Here is a 17,556-nt window from a genome sequence, read left to right on the forward strand (position 1 = left end):
ATGTTCTATTTAATTTTTTGCCTAGCGGCTTTAGATCATTGTATTTTTGGGATGTGCGATCCATGTCTTTTTCTTCATAGTATGGTGAGAGAGAGAGAGCAATGCAGCCTCATTCCGTGAACTCCTCCGATTTTAGAGTTGTGTCCCGCGGCTCACAGCTGATGTCCGGCTCCTCCCCTCAGTGCATAATTAAATTAAATTAAAATTATAATTTAAATTCTTACCGGGACAGCCGGGACTCGAACTCGTGAACTAATAGCTTCTTAGGCAAGAGCTTTAGCCATTGAGCCACTGGCTCAAATAAAAAACATAGGCAGATTTGGTAATCTTTAGCTCTATACTGCACTAGAGAATCTAGAAGCAGATTGTTCAGCTGCAAGGATGGATGGATGGATCTCATCACTGCACACACGCAGGCACTACAACCAGCATCATCACCACAGGCACTACAACCCCCATCATCCTCTCCTCAGTGCATAATTAAATTAAATTATAATTATAAATAAAAATTATAATTTAAAATTAAAAATAAATTAAAAATAAATTAAATTCTTTCCCGGGACGGCTGGGACTTGAACCCGTGAACTAATGCTTCTTAGGTGAGAACTCTAACCATTCAGCCACTGGCTCTAATGAGAAACTAGGCAGATTTGGCAATCTTGACGTCTGCATTGCAGACTAATATCTCTGCTGACAGCGTGATTCACTTCAGCTGCTGCGTGGAGAGGACACAGCGATCGTGTTCTACGGTGCTCCCTGCATCTTTATGTAGAAGAGCTGACAGTGTCGTGTGGATTGCTTCGGACCTGGAGGGTATTTGGGGATTTTAATAAAATGGTGAAAGAGGGTGTTTTTTGTCTTTTACTCCAAATAAAGGATTTTTCGTTGTGTGTTCATTTACTTTCACTTACAGTTTAATCATGGAAGGTATCTTGGGGAGACGCTTGCCATGATTAACTGTTTATTACCCCGATTGCCACTGCACCAGGGCTATTCGGGATGAGCTGGGTAGAGTCCCGGGACTGCCGCATCTAATGGATGCAGCAATCCCGGGCGGCCTCTGGGTGATATTGTTAGGGTGGTGGGCTCCCCATGACGTGGCGCTCCCCATCCTGACAATACCAGCCTCCAGCCGTGTGGCTTTATCCTGGCTGTTGTCAAATATTGGGGGAACCGCATTTTTTTTTTTTAAATTTATTATTTATTTATTTATTTTACAATATAGAGCCGCCCGCCGGCGGCTGTGATTGGTTGCAGTGAGACAGCTGTCACTCAGCTTGGGGACGTGTTTGACTGCAACCAATCATGGGCGCCGGTGGGCGGAGAAAGCACGGAATAACTAATTGAATAATGAAGCGGCAGCCATTTTCTAAAGAGGAAAAGACATCGCAGATTTGTGACAGACTTGGAGCGAGGCGCTTGTGATCGGTGAGTAGGAAAAAGAGAGGGATTGTGCTGGGGATGCAGGATGCATGCAGATAGCAACATCTGCACATAGCCTTACTGTGAAAAGCCTCGTTTATGGTGATCGAACCGTTCTCGAACTGTTGAGCTTTTAGCCAAAAGCTCAAGTTTGAGTTCGATCTTGAGCACCCCCCAAAATAACTCGAACATGAAATTGGCGAACCTCGAACATCGCTCAACTCTAGTGTTTACCCTTAATGTTGCGCTGATCTCTGTACCGCTGCTCCTACGACTTAACTTCTCCATTACCAAGTACAGTGGCTGCTGCAGTGAGCCGACGGTGATCCCTGCACATGTCTGCTGATTTGAAAAGAAGACATGTGCAGTTAATAGGCGTGGGTGGATCCGTGATCCACCTGTGCCTGTTAATCCTTTAGATCGCACTATCAAAATGTGACAGCGTGATTTAAATGTCCGCAGCGGGGAAATCGACATTCTCTGCTCCCGTCATAACTCACAAGCCCCGTGCCGCGATCATAGGGAGCCGATGGTTGCCGTGGTAGCGACGGGTCATATGATGACTCCTGTTGCTATCATGACGTATTTCCTGTTAGAGCCAACAGAGCGCCAGCTCTAAAAGGAATGCTGCATTTCTGATTATCAGAGCTGTGCAGCTCTGATAAGCAGAAATGTACAAGCTATCAGACTGCTGATCCTTATGGTCCCCTAGTGGAACCAGTAAAATAAAAAAAAGTAGATAACTACAAAAAAAGACATTTCCTCTGAAGAAGAAATCCACTAGGTTTTGAAATGTGTAAGGATTAGTACAAGTCTTCTCGGCCTCTGTACTCTGCCTATGTGACATCACATGCCATTCTGACAATGACACCGCTCTGCTTTACTGCTGGGATAGCCACCGGCCGGGGCATCCACAGCGGCAGCATTGCAACCCCACAGCGTGGGATAGCAGGTGTGACAGCTCTTATTCTCTTAGCACTCGCCAGCTCCCTGGACTTCTTGTAATAAATACTCTACAGGAGCGATGCAGTATTTATCTGCACCCACCTCTTATTTGTGGACTCTTATCTGGAGATTTTATCACATGGACATTTACTCCAGCTAATTGGTTGTGAGGATCTCTGTGCAGACATTTATTATAGCTAATCGTTTATGAGGGTGAGTGTTATGTTTTAATTTTAATGCACACTACATGGATCCCTTTTTATGTAACTTTTTACAACTTTTTATACTTATTTGTAACAATTTATAACACTGCTTTTCTGTAAGATTATCATTTTGGGACCTCTGTTTGCAGACTTCTGTATAGGGCTATTCACACTGCTTATATGTTTGAGGGCTGATTATCACAATTAGCTATTATCCTCCTGCCATCTTCTTGTCTTTGTTTGAAACAATATTAATCTTTATGGTGCATAGCGCAGTGGGTTCTTTCTTATACAGTGCCTACAAGTAGTATTCAACCCCCTGCAGATTTAGCAGCACATTCGGAATTAACTTGGCATTGTGACATTTGGACTGTAGATCAGCCTGGAAGTGTGAAATACACTGCAGCAAAAAAGAATGTTATTTTTTTTTTTTTTTTTTTTTAAATTGTGAAACGTTTATTCAGAGGGTCATTTATTATTCAACCCCTCAATCCACCAGAATTCTGTTTGGTTCCCCTAAAATATTAAGAAGTATTTTCAGGCACAAAGAACAATGAGCTTCACATGTTTGGATTAATTATCTCTTTTTCCAGCCTTTTCTGACTAATTAAGACCCTCCCCAAACTTGTGAACAGCACTCATGCTTGGTCAACATGGGAAAGACAAAGGAGCATTCCAAGGCCATCAGAGACAAGATCGTGGAGGGTCACAAGGCTGGCAAGGGGTACAAAACCCTTTCCAAGGAGTTGGGCCTACCTGTCTCCACTGTTGGGAGCATCATCCGGAAGTGGAAGGCTTATGGAACTACTGTTAGCCTTCCACGGCCTGGACAGCCTTTGAAAGTTTCCTCCCGTGCCGAGGCCAGGCTTGTCCGAAGAGTCAAGGCTAACCCAAGGACAACAAGGAAGGAGCTCCGGGAAGATCTCATGGCAGTGGGGACATTGGTTTCAGTCAATACCATAAGTAACGTACTCCACCACAATGGTCTCCGTTCCAGACGAGCCCGTAAGGTACCTTTACTTTCAAAGCATCATGTCAAGGCTCGTCTACAGTTTGCTCATGATCACTTGGAGGACTCTGAGACAGACTGGTTCAAGGTTCTCTGGTCTGATGAGACCAAGATCGAGATCTTTGGTGCCAACCACACACGTGACGTTTGGAGACTGGATGGCACTGCATACGATCCCAAGAATACCATCCCTACAGTCAAGCATGGTGGTGGCAGCATCATGCTGTGGGGCTGTTTCTCAGCCAAGGGGCCTGGCCATCTGGTCCGCATCCATGGGAAGATGGATATTACGGCCTACCTGGAGATTTTGGCCAAGAACCTCCGCTCCTCCATCAAGGATCTTAAGATGGGTCGTCATTTCATCTTCCAACAAGACAACGACCCAAAGCACACAGCCAAGAAAACCAAGGCCTGGTTCAAGAGGGAAAAAATCAAGGTGTTGCAGTGGCCTAGTCAGTCTCCTAACCTTAACCCAATTGAAAACTTGTGGAAGGAGCTCAAGATTAAAGTCCACATGAGACACCCAAAGAACCTAGATAACTTGGAGAAGATCTGCATGGAGGAGTGGGCCAAGATAACTCCAGAGACCTGTGCCGGCCTGATCAGGTCTTATAAAAGACGATTATTAGCTGTAATTGCAAACAAGGGTTATTCCACAAAATATTAAACCTACGGGTTGAATAATAATTGACCCACACTTTTATGTTGAAAATGTATTAAAATTTAATTGAGCAACATAACTTGTTGGTTTGTAAGATTTATGCATCTGTTAATAAATCCTCCTCTTGTTTGAAGTTTGCAGGCCCTAACTTATTTGCATCTTATCAAACCTGCTAAATCTGCAGGGGGTTGAAGACTACTTGTAGGCACTGTATATAAAAAAAAAAGTTTTACATTTTTTTAAATAAAAAAGCCTAAGGCTGTGTCTGCACTTTGCGTTTTTACCTACGTTTCAGCAGCGTTTTGAACTGCAGCGTTTTCATGCCAAAATGCATGCGTTTTGATTTTCCAGCAGTCTATGAGAAATGGGGAATTCTTGTCCGCACTTTGCAGTTCAAAACGCTGCGTTTAATTTGCATAATTTTGGACAAAAACTCAGCATTCAAAGAAGCAGCATGTCAATTGTTTTTGCCATTTGGGCTGCGTTTTGCTAACATTGAAGTCAATGAGAAGTTGTAAAAAGCAACAACCATCAAAATTCCAGCGTTTTACATGCTTTTTAGCTGCAGAAAGCATGTGTTTTGGATTACATAAACGCATGCGTTTCTGACATTAAAGTAATGGAATGATATGTCCTTTTACACACACACACAGTCTGACAATTAAATTAATGAAAAATATTAATTTATTGTTATTTTAGCGATAAATAGTATAAAACCGCTATAATTATATTAAATATAACTATTTTCGTTGTGATTTAAATAATTATATTTGTGTTCCTTTTTTTCCCTTTTTTCATAGTGTTTGACTGTTTAAACTTTATTTAGTCTTTATTAGAGATGAGCGAACCGTTCTTGGTTCGGCTCGAGTTTGGTTCGCCGAACGGAGGTCTTGTTCGAGTTCGGTTCGGCGAACCGCTCCAACCGCATAGGAAACAACGGGAGGCAATCACAAACACATAAAAACACCTAGAAAACACCCTCAAAGGTGTCCAAAAGGTGACAAACAACTCACAACACAACACAAACACATGGGAAAGTGACAAGAACAAATTCTCATGCGAAAACAAAACAGCGTTACGAGGAAAAAGAGGACGAGACACAGATATAGGCATGGCATGCCCTTCTAAAATCATCTAAAACACCGCAAGGTGACTCCAAGCGGAGTCTCCCTTTTTTTCCAAAAATCGGGCCACACAGACACCCACCCCTTCACAGGTAGATTTGCATCAAGCACATTCAATAATACGCCATCCTTAAAGGGGTTGTCCAACATAACAAAAATTTTTGTTTAAGCTAATCTGTTCTGTATTGTCATATAAAATACCCCTACATTGTTATTTTTTGTTTTCTAACTTTTGTTCCTCTTGAATTCACCCTTTATTCTCTGCAGCTCCTTGTTTACATTCAGCACAAGCAAACTGACCACTTCCTGTGCCACACCTCCCAGTCAGAGCTGTCACCGCCCGGCCTCACTGTCCTGCCCCATCCCAGTGTCCATCCCCACCCCCTGCCCGCCCCCTGCACAAACATTTCCTGTCAGTATATTCTGCCCCAGCACTGACCTCTCATCACTACAGCATTGCAAATAACAGCCCCACATCGGGCTCTGCACCGCATACACACACATCAGGCTCTGCACCGCATACACACACATCAGGCTGTGCACCGCATACACACACATCAGGCTGTGCACCGCATACACACACATCAGGCTGTGCACCGCATACACACACATCAGGCTGTGCACCGCATACACACACACCAGGCTGTGCACCGCATACACACACACACACACATCAGGCTGTGCACCGCATACACACACACACACATCAGGCTGTGCACCGCATATACACACACATCAGGCTGTGCACCGCATACACACACATCAGGCTGTGCACCGCATACACACACATCAGGCTGTGCACCGCATACACACATCAGGCTGTGCACCGCATACACACACATCAGGCTGTACACCGCATACACACACACAAGACTGTGCACCGCATACACACACACCAGGCTGTGCACCGCATACACACACACACTCACACCAGGCTGTGCACCGCATACACACACACACACACATCAGGCTGTGCACCGCATACACACACACACACATCGGGCTGTGCACCGCATACACACACACACACATCGGGCTGTGCACCGCATACACACACACACACATCGGGCTGTGCACCGCATGCACACACACACACACACACATTGGGCTGTGCACCACATACACACACACACACACACAAATCAGGCTGTGCACCGCATACACACACACACATCAGGCTGTGCACCGCATACACACACACACACATCAGGCTGTGCACCACATACACACACACACACATCAGGCTGTGCACCGCATACACACACACACACACATCGGGCTGTTCACCGCATACACACACACACATCAGGTTGTGCACCGCATATATACACACACACACACACACACCGGGCTGTGCACCGACCCCCCCCATAGGGAGTACATACTCACCCGTCCTCGGTACCCGCTGCTCCTGCACGTTTGCGCGCTGTCTGTGCTCTGGCCATATCAGCACAGTAGTGACGTCACCGCTGTGCTGAAGAGAGCACAGACAGCGGGACAGTGATGAGAAGCAGCGTTGCGCTCCTTCTCATCAGCGTTTTCAAATATATCGGCATCTGTGATCTGTGATGCCAGTATATTTGAATGTGCGATCCTGAGCAGGGGGCCCGATGCTGGAGCTGACACCACGGCAGCCGCCGCCAGGCCCCGCCACCAGGTCACGGGTCCCACAGAAGTACAGGGGGAGGTTGTGGGCAGAGTACGGGGTTGCGGGGAATGTGTTAGAGGGTGCAGGGAAGGGGGGCGGGGCTCATCGCACAGTACCCGCCCAGCGACATGCTGTTTCCAGATTTGCATGTCAACATGGCCCTGCCCATGTTGACATGAAATGACCGGAAGCAGCAAAATCGCGGCAGGAGTGGTCACATGACCACTCTGAGCCGGGGGAGAGGGGCTGACAGCAGGGCAGGTAAGTGGTCTCTATCTACTTACCTGCCCCAATGTAGCCCAATAGGGTAATAATGAAAAAAACTCAAAATAAGCCGGATAACCCCTTTAACTGTCCCCAGGATGACACCGGGGTAGGTAGCAAAGTCTTTACTGATCCCAGATCTGTTCATCTTGGATCATTTTTAGAAACACAGCAAGCAATGGTTACTCCAAGCGGAGTCTCCCTTTTTTTTTCCAAAAATTGGGCCACACAGACACCCATCCCTTCAGTGGCAGCACTTGTGCCCCAGTTGTACACTTCACAGGTAGATTTGCATCAAGCACATTCAAAATACACAAGCATTTACTCTCCCTAGGATGACACAGGGGTAGTAAATTCCTTGTGGATCCATGACTTGTTCATTTTGATGAACGTTAGTCTGTCCACATTGTCACTGGACAGACGCATGCGCTTATCTGTCAGCACACACCCAGCAGCACTGAAGACACGTTCAGAGACAACGCTGGCAGCTGGACAAGACAAAATCTCCAAGGTGTAAGTGGAGAGCTCTGGCTATTTTTCAAGATTTGAAGCCCAAAATGAGCAAGGCTCCAGTTGCAAAGTCATGGCATCGATGTTCATTTGGAGATACTCCTGTATCATCCTCTCCAGCCGTTGACTATGTGTCAGACTTGTTGTCTCTGGTGGCCTTGCAAAGGATGGTGTAAAAAAAATATGAAAAGATTCAATAAAATTGCTGGTACCAGCACCAGATACAGTGCTGCTGGTACGGTTAGACTGTTGAAGATGATGAGACCATCCCATGTTTGTCGAGTTACAACTGGGAGATTCACTCCGTGCACCACGGGTGTTTTGTGGAAAAGCCGAGTTAAGATCGAGTAACAGCTTTTGCTGATACTCCTGCATACGTGCGTCCCTTTCTATGGCTGGAATTATGTCACAAAATTTGGACTTGTACCGGGGATCTAATAGTGTGGCAAGCCAGTACTCATCATCACTTCTAATTTTGACAATACAAGGGTCATGTTGGAGGTAGTGCAGCAAGAAGGCGCTCATGTGTCTGGTGCAGCCATGCGGACCAAGTCCACGCTGTGTTTGTGGCATAGAGGTGCTAACCGTTCTTTCTTCCTCTGACATCTCCCCCCAACCTCTTTCAACTGAAATTTGACCAATGTCTCCCCCATCCGCTGAGTCTTCCATGTCCATGGACAGTTCGTCCTCCATTTCTTCATGTTCTCCTGCACCTTCCTCAACATTTCGCCTGCTACCATGCGCCCTTGTTGATCCCTGTCCCCCATGGTCCCATGCCTGCCGCCTTGGTGATGATGAACGTCTGGACCTTGGTGATGTTGTTGTCTCTTGCGCATATGAATCCTCCTGTAGTTCCTCCCCTTCCTGTTGTCCCACCCCCTGAGTCCGAATAGTGTTTAGCGTGTGCTCCAGCATGTAAATGACTGGAATTGTCATGCTAATAATGGCATTGTCAGCGCTAAACATATTCATCGCCATGTTGAAACTGTGCAGAAGGGTGCATAGGTCCTTGATCTGAGACCACTCTATCAGGGTGATCTTCCCCACCTCTGCATCTCGTTGGCCCAGGCTATACGTCATAATGTATTGCACCAGGGCTCGGCGGTGCTGCCACAGTCGCTGTAACATGTGAAGAGTCGAATTCCAGCGTGTCGGCACATCGCATTTCAGGCGATGAACCGGCAGGCCGAAAGACTTCTGGAGCGATGCAAGTCGCTCAGCTGTGGCGGTTGAACGGCAGAAGTGAGCAGACAGTTTTTGTGCCCTGTTCAGAAGGCCATCTAGGCCGGGATAGTGTGTTAAAAATTGCTGGACAACTAGGTTCAACACGGGAGCCATACAAGGCACGTGTGTCACCTTGCCCAGGTGAAGGGCCACACCCAAGTTTGCAGCATTGTCGCACAACCATTTACCAAACTCAGTCTCCAGAGCTGCCCACAACTCAGCCACTGTGTGACTCTTAGTTCCAAGACATTTCAAGACAAAGACTGCCTGATGCCGTAGCGCTCTGCTGCCAGTATAGTAATGAGGGGTGCGTGATTCCTTCTGCGCAGTTACAACACTGGTGGCCTGACCAGGCAGGCTTGGGGCGGAGGTGGAGGAACCAGACGAGGTTGAAGAGGCAGAAGCAGTGGAGGAACTTGGACAGACAGAGGATTGACACACAAGTCATGGGGACGGCAAGACTTGTGCACCAGCCCCTTCACCATCTATCACCATAGTTACCCAGTGCCCAGTCAGCGACATGTAACGTCCCTGTCCATTCTTACTGGTCCAAGTATCTGTGGTGAAATGCACCCGTTCACACACAGAGTTTCTCAAGGAAGCGGTGATGTTGTGTGCGATATGCTGGTGGAGCGCAGGCACACCTTTCTTAGAGAAGTAGTGGCGAATGGGCATCTGGTACTGGGGCACAGCGACAGACATACGGTCTCTAAAATCCTGTGTGTCCACCAGGCAGAAAGGCAGCATTTCGGTAGCCAAGAGCTTACAGAGGGATAAAGTCAACCTCTTAGCTTTGTCATGGGTCACAGGAAATGGCCTTTTATTTGTCCACATCTGAGGGACAGAGATCTGGCTGCTGTGTGGAGATGGTGGTGAGTAAGGTGTCCCTGGAAAAAAGCAGGTTTGTGAGGAAAGTGCAGGCGTAGACATGATGTTGCCTTCATCCAACGTTCGTGCTATCGATGTCTGAGAGAGCTGTACACACGCACTTGTTTGCCTTTCCAAATCAACTGACGACCTACCAAGCAAACTGCCTGTTGCGGTTACAGTGGTGGAAGTTGTGCGTGGAAAACCAGGTGTGACAGCTGTCCCCACAGTCCTAGAAGATGAAGAGCGCGCGGATGCACTGGAAGGTGCAGGCGGTGGATGGTCCACTCCGCTAGGCCGCATTGCAGCACGGTGAGCTTCCCACTGGGACATATGATATTTATTCATGTGACGATTCATGGAAAAAGTTGTCAAACTGCGGCGGAGATTTTGCCCTCTACTAACAGAATCATGACAAATTTTACATATCACATGATTTGGGCGATCTTTTGCTATGTCAAAAAAGGACCAGGCTAGGCAAGGCTTAGAGGGCATGTGACCTGCTGAGCCACCTTGACTAGTGCTCAGAGGCAGAGTGGTGGCTGAGGATGCAATTGTAGACGTGCTACCAGTACTCCGACTCTGTCCAGGAAGGCCCAAGGTAACTTCGTCGTCAGTAGCATCCTCCTCCACCGCATCTGTTGACCTCCTCGAGTGCCTGACTGTGGGCTGACAGTAGGTGGGATCTAGAAGTTCCTCATCAAGGGTTGTGTTTGCACTCCCCTCCCCCTCAGACCGAGCCACTTCCTGGCCTGAACGAATATTTAAGTTGTCATCCCAATCAAGTATCGGCGTCTCTTCATCATCAGTATGTTCCTCATTGTCTATTACAACAGGTGTTTCAGTTTGTGAATAAGGGTCAACCATTATGCTCAGAAACTTGGTCATCAGGCTCTGAATCTGAGTCACAAACGTTCTGGGCATCACTGCAGACCATTTCCTGGTCTGTACTCACTGTAGCTTGGAAGCAGACCTCTGATTCCCAGGCTATAGTGTGATTGAACAGCTCTGCAGACTCAGCCATCTCTGTTCCACCATACTGTGCAGGGCTGATGGAGACTTGAGAGCTGGGAGAAAGCAAGTGTGATTGGGATGACAACTCAGAGGACTGGTGTTTTTTGGATGCGGTAGTTGAGGTGGAGGAGAGGGCACTTGTTGGACCACTTGAGATCCATTCAAGCATTTTCTTTTTTTGGGCAACATCTACCTTTGTTCCAGTTGTTCGTGTTTGTAAAAAAGGGAGCACATCCGATTGTCCACGGAAAGTAGTAGACATCTTACTTTTGCTGGAAGATGGCCTATCTTCAGCAGATGTTAATGGAGCTTTGCCACCTTCCCCACGGACACAACCGTTTTTTCCTTTTCCAACACACCTGTTTCCCTTTCGACCAGCATCTGTCATTTTGCCACTCATTTTGCTAGCGACAAGAATGTCCACATAAAATGTGGTAGTAAAAATTGAGAGGTGGTGTAGATTGCAGGGGTAATCTACCTTTATTGACAGCAGAATAAACAACAATAATATCCCGGACAATGAAACTATGGCCCTTAAAATGGCAGCACAGTTTGCTAGTATAATAGCTTAGTAAAAATGAGTTTGAGTGTGCAAAGCAGAGGTGCTGCAAATAGATTTGCACCAGTGGGACACTAATGAAGTCCAACAGCCACTTTTAGGATGCCACTAAGTTTCCTCAGAAGAGGTGCTCAGTCCGCAGTGGCTAATTTGTCTGTATCACCACTCAGATGAGTAGGGATACGGGGCCTAGGGAAGTCGTCAGATGTTCATAAGTCTATGTGCTCAGTAAGAAGGGTAGATAGGTGAGTCACATTTCTTATGAGAAGCAAGAAATGCCCAATAGAAAGGTAAATAACATTTCTTATAAAACTCAATTCAAGAAATGCCCAACGCGTTTCGCCCTTGTCAATATCAGGGGCTTTTCAACAATTTCTTGAGAGAATTTCTTATCTTTGGACAGATCAGCAATCGCTGATTTGCCACTTCAATAGTACATAGGGAGAAAAACGTGCTGCCTATTCAGCTAGTTTATCCTTTCTGAATGGTAATTCCTATGTTACTCACAACTCAATGGAGTTAGGGTACTACTGGACACTAGAGTGGTTATAGATATCCACACTGGGCCATATCATACATCACTCAAAACAGTGGCTGAGGAATGTACTCGTATGTATAGCCTCCAAGAGAGTCAAAATACTCACACCAGGGAAACCTCAGGTTCATTCAAAGGACTGAATACGTTTAGGACAGTCAATCACGTATTATTGGCAATATACCCACTTATGCAGCCTCCAGTAATAAAAGAGGGGGTACTTCTACTCCAGAACCCACAGTGGGGCAAGGGGTAACCACACGGATCCACAGCAACCGGTATCTTAGAGAGGTCCGTATGGGGGATTCCAGGTATGGCGTCCAGCGGTCGCAGGGGTGCTGCAAATATCTTTGCACTAGTGGGACACTAATGAAGTCCAACAGCCACTTTTAGGATGCCACTAAGTTTCCTCAGTGTTTGGTATTATAATGGCTTTGTAACAATGAGGTTCAGTGTGCAATGCAGAGGTGCTGCAAATAGATTTGCACCAGTGGGACACTAATGAAGTCCAACAGCTACTTCTAGGATGCCACTAAGTTTCCTCAGTGTTTGGTATTATAATGGCTTTGTAACAATGAGCTTGAGTGTGCAATGCAGAGGTGCTGCAAAAATCTTTGCACTAGTGGGACACTAATGAAGTCCAACAGCCACTTTTAGGATGCCACTAAGTTTCCTCAGTGTTTGGTATTCTAATGGCTTTGTAACAATGAGCTTGAGTATGCAACGCAAAGGTGCTGCAAATTTCTTTGCACCAGTGGGACACTAATGAAGTCCAACAGCCAATTTTAGGATGCCACTAAGTTTCCTCAGTGTTTGGTATTCTAATGGCTTTGTAACAATGAGGTTCAGTGTGCAATGCAGAGGTGCTGCAAATAGATTTGCACCAGTGGGACACTAATGAAGTCAAACAGCCACTTTTAGGATGCCACTAAGTTTCCTCAGTGTTTGGTATTCTAATGGCTTTGTAACAATGAGCTTGAGTGTGCAATGCAGAGGTGCTGCAAATAGATTTGCACTAGTGGGACACTATTGGCAGTCCAACAGCCAATTTTAGGATGCCACTAAGTTTCCTCAGTGTTTGGTATTCTAATGGCTTTGTAACAATGAGCTTGAGTGTGCAATGCAGAGGTGCTGCAAATAGATTTGCACTAGTGGGACACTAATGGAAGTCCAACAGCCACTTTTAGGATGCCACTAAGTTTCCTCAGTGTTTGCTAGTATAATGGCTTACTAACAATGAGCTTGAGTGTGCAAAGGGCAGGAGGGTACAGTGGCCGGGTTGTGGGTCAGTGTAGAGGAAAGGAAGCCTCACTTTCTATCCCTCCTAATGGGGAAATGCAGCAAGGAACTCCCTGACCTAGCTACACAGACGCTCTTATCCGTAGCTGTTAAAAACTCTTTTCACAGACCTGACTGTCACCTATGGCTCTGAGCCTGCTGTAATTAGCCCTTAGAAGGGCTGAAAGAAACTTTCATCCCTATTCTGTATAGCGCTGTGTGTAGAGCGTACACAACAGTATCGGAGACAGGAGCTGCACCTGCGGTTACTGACACCCAGACGCAGAAGGCAGATAATGGCGTCCAGACGGGCAGATCCCCGTATTTATAATGCAGGGACATGTGACATGGACATCCTATCACACATGCCGTTGCTTCTCTGGCTAAAAGTCCACTTAGCTGTGTGTGTGTCTGGGATTGGCTGACATGCTGGCCCGCCCCACTACACGCGTGATTAGGGAGGGAAGGAAGAACAGAAAAAACAAAAATGTCGATCGCCATTATCCCAGCAGCAGTAATCTGAACGCGCTGTTCCCGCACACTATACGCTGAAATTTCATAATAGTGTGAGTCACAGAGGGACTTACACTATTACAGTGGAAAGCCAGCTAGTAATTAGCTTGGCTTTTTGCTGCTAGAACCGTTCTCAAACGTAACTAGAACTATCGAGCTTTAGCAAAAAGCTCGAGTTCTAGTTCGATCTAGAACAGCCCCCAAAATCACTCGAACCGCGAACTGGAGAACCACGAACCGCGCTCAACTCTAGTCTTTATGTTCAAAACGCATCTGTCTAAACGCAATGGAAAAGCTAAAACGCGGTAAAAACGCATGCGTATTTATCGCATTTCTGTGCTCAAAAGCAACTTTGTCAAAAGCAATTTCTGCCAGAGGATGCGTTTAAAACTGCAACTACGACGATGCAAAGTGCGGACATAGCCTAAAAGTTCTAATCATCCCCCATTCGCCCCATTGAAAATTAAACAATAATTTAAAAAAAAAAATACACACATTTACTATTGCCATATTAAATTATAAAATCTATTAACCTGATCGTTAAACAGTGTAGCAGCAAAACATTTCCAAAAACCAAAATTTTGGTCATAGCAAATTTTGCGCAAAATGCAATAACAAGCGTTAAAATGGCACATCTGTACAAGGATGGTAACGTTAAAAGCATCAACTCAAGATGCAAAAAATAATCTATCACTGAGCCCCATACCCTGAAAAATGAGAAAACTACAGGTCACGGAAAATGGCACAAAAAAGTGCGCCACTTTTTTTGAACAAACTTTTTGATTTTTTTTTTCACCCCTTAAGCCTGATTTACCTGTTGCAATTTCGCATACGATATGGTATGCGATTTGCAACGCCCCCATCGTATGTGTGGCACGTTCAATTTGTTGAATGTGCCGCACATACGAGTAACCCCCATCACACGTACTTACCCGTCCATACGACCTCGATGTGGGCAGCGAACGTCCGCTTCCTGGAGTGGGAGGGACGTTCGGCGTCACATCGACGTCACGCGGCAGCCAGCCAATAGAAGCAGAGGGGCGGAGCTGAGCTGGATGTAAACATCCCGCAAACCTCCTTCCTTCCACATGGTGGGCCGGGAGCTGCAGGACGTAGGTAAGATTCGTTCATCGTTCCCGGGGTTGTCACACACTGCGATGTGTGCTACCCCGGGTACGATGAACAATCTGACGTGCAATTCTAGAGAAAGAAAAACAAAAAACTGAGCTGTGACAAATGTTCAATAAACATGCAACATTACAAGCATGTGAATTGCAGCCTCAAGACTAGAAAAAAACCAAGGAGAAAATTGTAGAAAAAATACCCTGACTATAAATAAATAAATTGCAAGTGCTTAACAAACAGGGTACTTAGTATATACATTTTTGCAAAAAGGTAAGAAGCTGTCTCACCTCGTCACGGTGTACCCATCTGAGACAGTCCCTAACCTACTAAAGTTAAAAACATATTCTGTACCTGACTAGTGTCATGTCAAAACTTCAATATGGATGGTAAAGTGGTTAGCTGGGTCCCAGATTAAATACACAGCAAAAAGTGAGAAGCAGGTAATTGTTCAGCCTCAGTATCAGGAGGGCTACACCCCCAACTTGCATTAAAGCAAGATAACAGACAAAAAAAACAAAAAACTGAGCTGTGACAAATGTTCAATAAACATGCAACATTACAAGCATGTGAATTGCAGCCTCAAGACTAGAAAAAAAACAAGGAGAAAATTGTAGAAAAAATACCCTGACTATAAATAAATAAATTGCAAGTGCTTAATAAACAGGGTACTTAATATATACATTTTTGCAAAAAGGTAAGAAGCTGTCTCACCTCGTCACGGTGTACCCATCTGAGACAGTCCCTAACCTACTAAAGTTAAAAACATATTCTGTACCTGACTAGTGTCATGTCAAAACTTCAATATGGATAGTAAAGTGGTTAGCTGGGTCCCAGATTAAATACACAGCAAAAAGTGAGAAGCAGGTAATTGTTCAGCCTCAGTATCAGGAGGGCTGCACCCACAACTTGCATTAAAGCAAGATAACAGACAAAAAAAAACAAAAAACTGAGCTGTGACAAATGTTCAATAAACATGCAACATTACAAGCATGTGATTTGCAGCCTCAAGACTAGAAAAAACCAAGGAGAAAATTGTAGAAAAAATACCCTGACTATAAATAAATAAATTGCAAGTGCTTAATAAACAGGGTACTTAGTATATACATTTTTGCAAAAAGGTAAGAAGCTGTCTCACCTCGTCACGGTGTACCCATCTGAGACAGTCCCTAACCTACTAAAGTTAAAAACATATTCTGTACCTGGCTAGTGTCATGTCAAAACTTCAATATGGATGGTAAAGTGGTTAGCTGGGTCCCAGATTAAATACACAGCAAAAAGTGAGAAGCAGGTAATTGTTCAGCCTCAGTATCAGGAGGGCTGCACCCCCAACTTGCATTAAAGCAAGATAACAGACAAAAAAACAAAAAATTGAGCTGTGACAAATGTTCAATAAACATGCAACATTACAAGCATGTGAATTGCAGCCTCAAGACTAGAAAAAAACCAAGGAGAAAATTGTAGAAAAAATACCCTGACTATAAATAAATAAATTGCAAGTGCTTAATAAACAGGGTACTTAGTATATACATTTTTTGCAAAAAGGTAAGAAGCTGTCTCACCTCGTCACGGTGTACCCATCTGAGACAGTCCCTAACCTACTAAAGTTAAAAACATATTCTGTACCTGACTAGTGTCATGTCAAAACTTCAATATGGATGGTAAAGTGGTTAGCTGGGTCCCAGATTAAATACACAGCAAAAAGTGAGAAGCAGGTAATTGTTCAGCCTCAGTATCAGGAGGGCTGCACCCCCAACTTGCATTAAAGCAAGATAACAGACAGCCCTCCTGATACTGAGGCTGAACAATTACCTGCTTCTCACTTTTTGCTGTGTATTTAATCTGGGACCCAGCTAACCACTTTACCATCCATATTGAAGTTTTGACATGACACTAGTCAGGTACAGAATATGTTTTTAACTTTAGTAGGTTAGGGACTGTCTCAGATGGGTACACCGTGACGAGGTGAGACAGCTTCTTACCTTTTTGCAAAAAATGTATATACTAAGTACCCTGTTTATTAAGCACTTGCAATTTATTTATTTATAGTCAGGGTATTTTTTCTACAATTTTCTCCTTGGTTTTTTTCTAGTCTTGAGGCTGCAATTCACATGCTTGTAATGTTGCATGTTTATTGAACATTTGTCACAGCTCAGTTTTTTGTTTTTTTGTCTGTTATCTTGCTTTAATGCAAGTTGGGGGTGCAACCCTCCTGATACTGAGGCTGAACAATTACCTGCTTCTCACTTTTTGCTGTGTATTTAATCTGGGACCCAGCTAACCACTTTACCATCCATATTGAAGTTTTGACATGACACTAGCCAGGTACAGAATATGTTTTTAACTTTAGTAGGTTAGGGACTGTCTCAGATGGGTACACCGTGACGAGGTGAGACAGCTTCTTACCTTTTTGCAAAAATGTATATACTAAGTACCCTGTTTATTAAGCACTTGCAATTTATTTATTTATAGTCAGGGTATTTTTTCTACAATTTTCTCCTTGTTTTTTTTCAATTCTAGAGAAAGGTACGATGTGTATGCAATGAACGTTTTAACGTTCAATCGCAATCGCACGTACCTGTCACACACTGCAATGTACCTTACAATGCCGGATGTGCGTCACTTACGACGTGAGCACGCTGACACATTGTGAGATAC

This window comes from Anomaloglossus baeobatrachus, chromosome 2 (assembly GCF_048569485.1).
Source record: "Anomaloglossus baeobatrachus isolate aAnoBae1 chromosome 2, aAnoBae1.hap1, whole genome shotgun sequence".
In the NCBI taxonomy this organism is placed as follows: Eukaryota; Metazoa; Chordata; class Amphibia; order Anura; family Aromobatidae; genus Anomaloglossus; species Anomaloglossus baeobatrachus.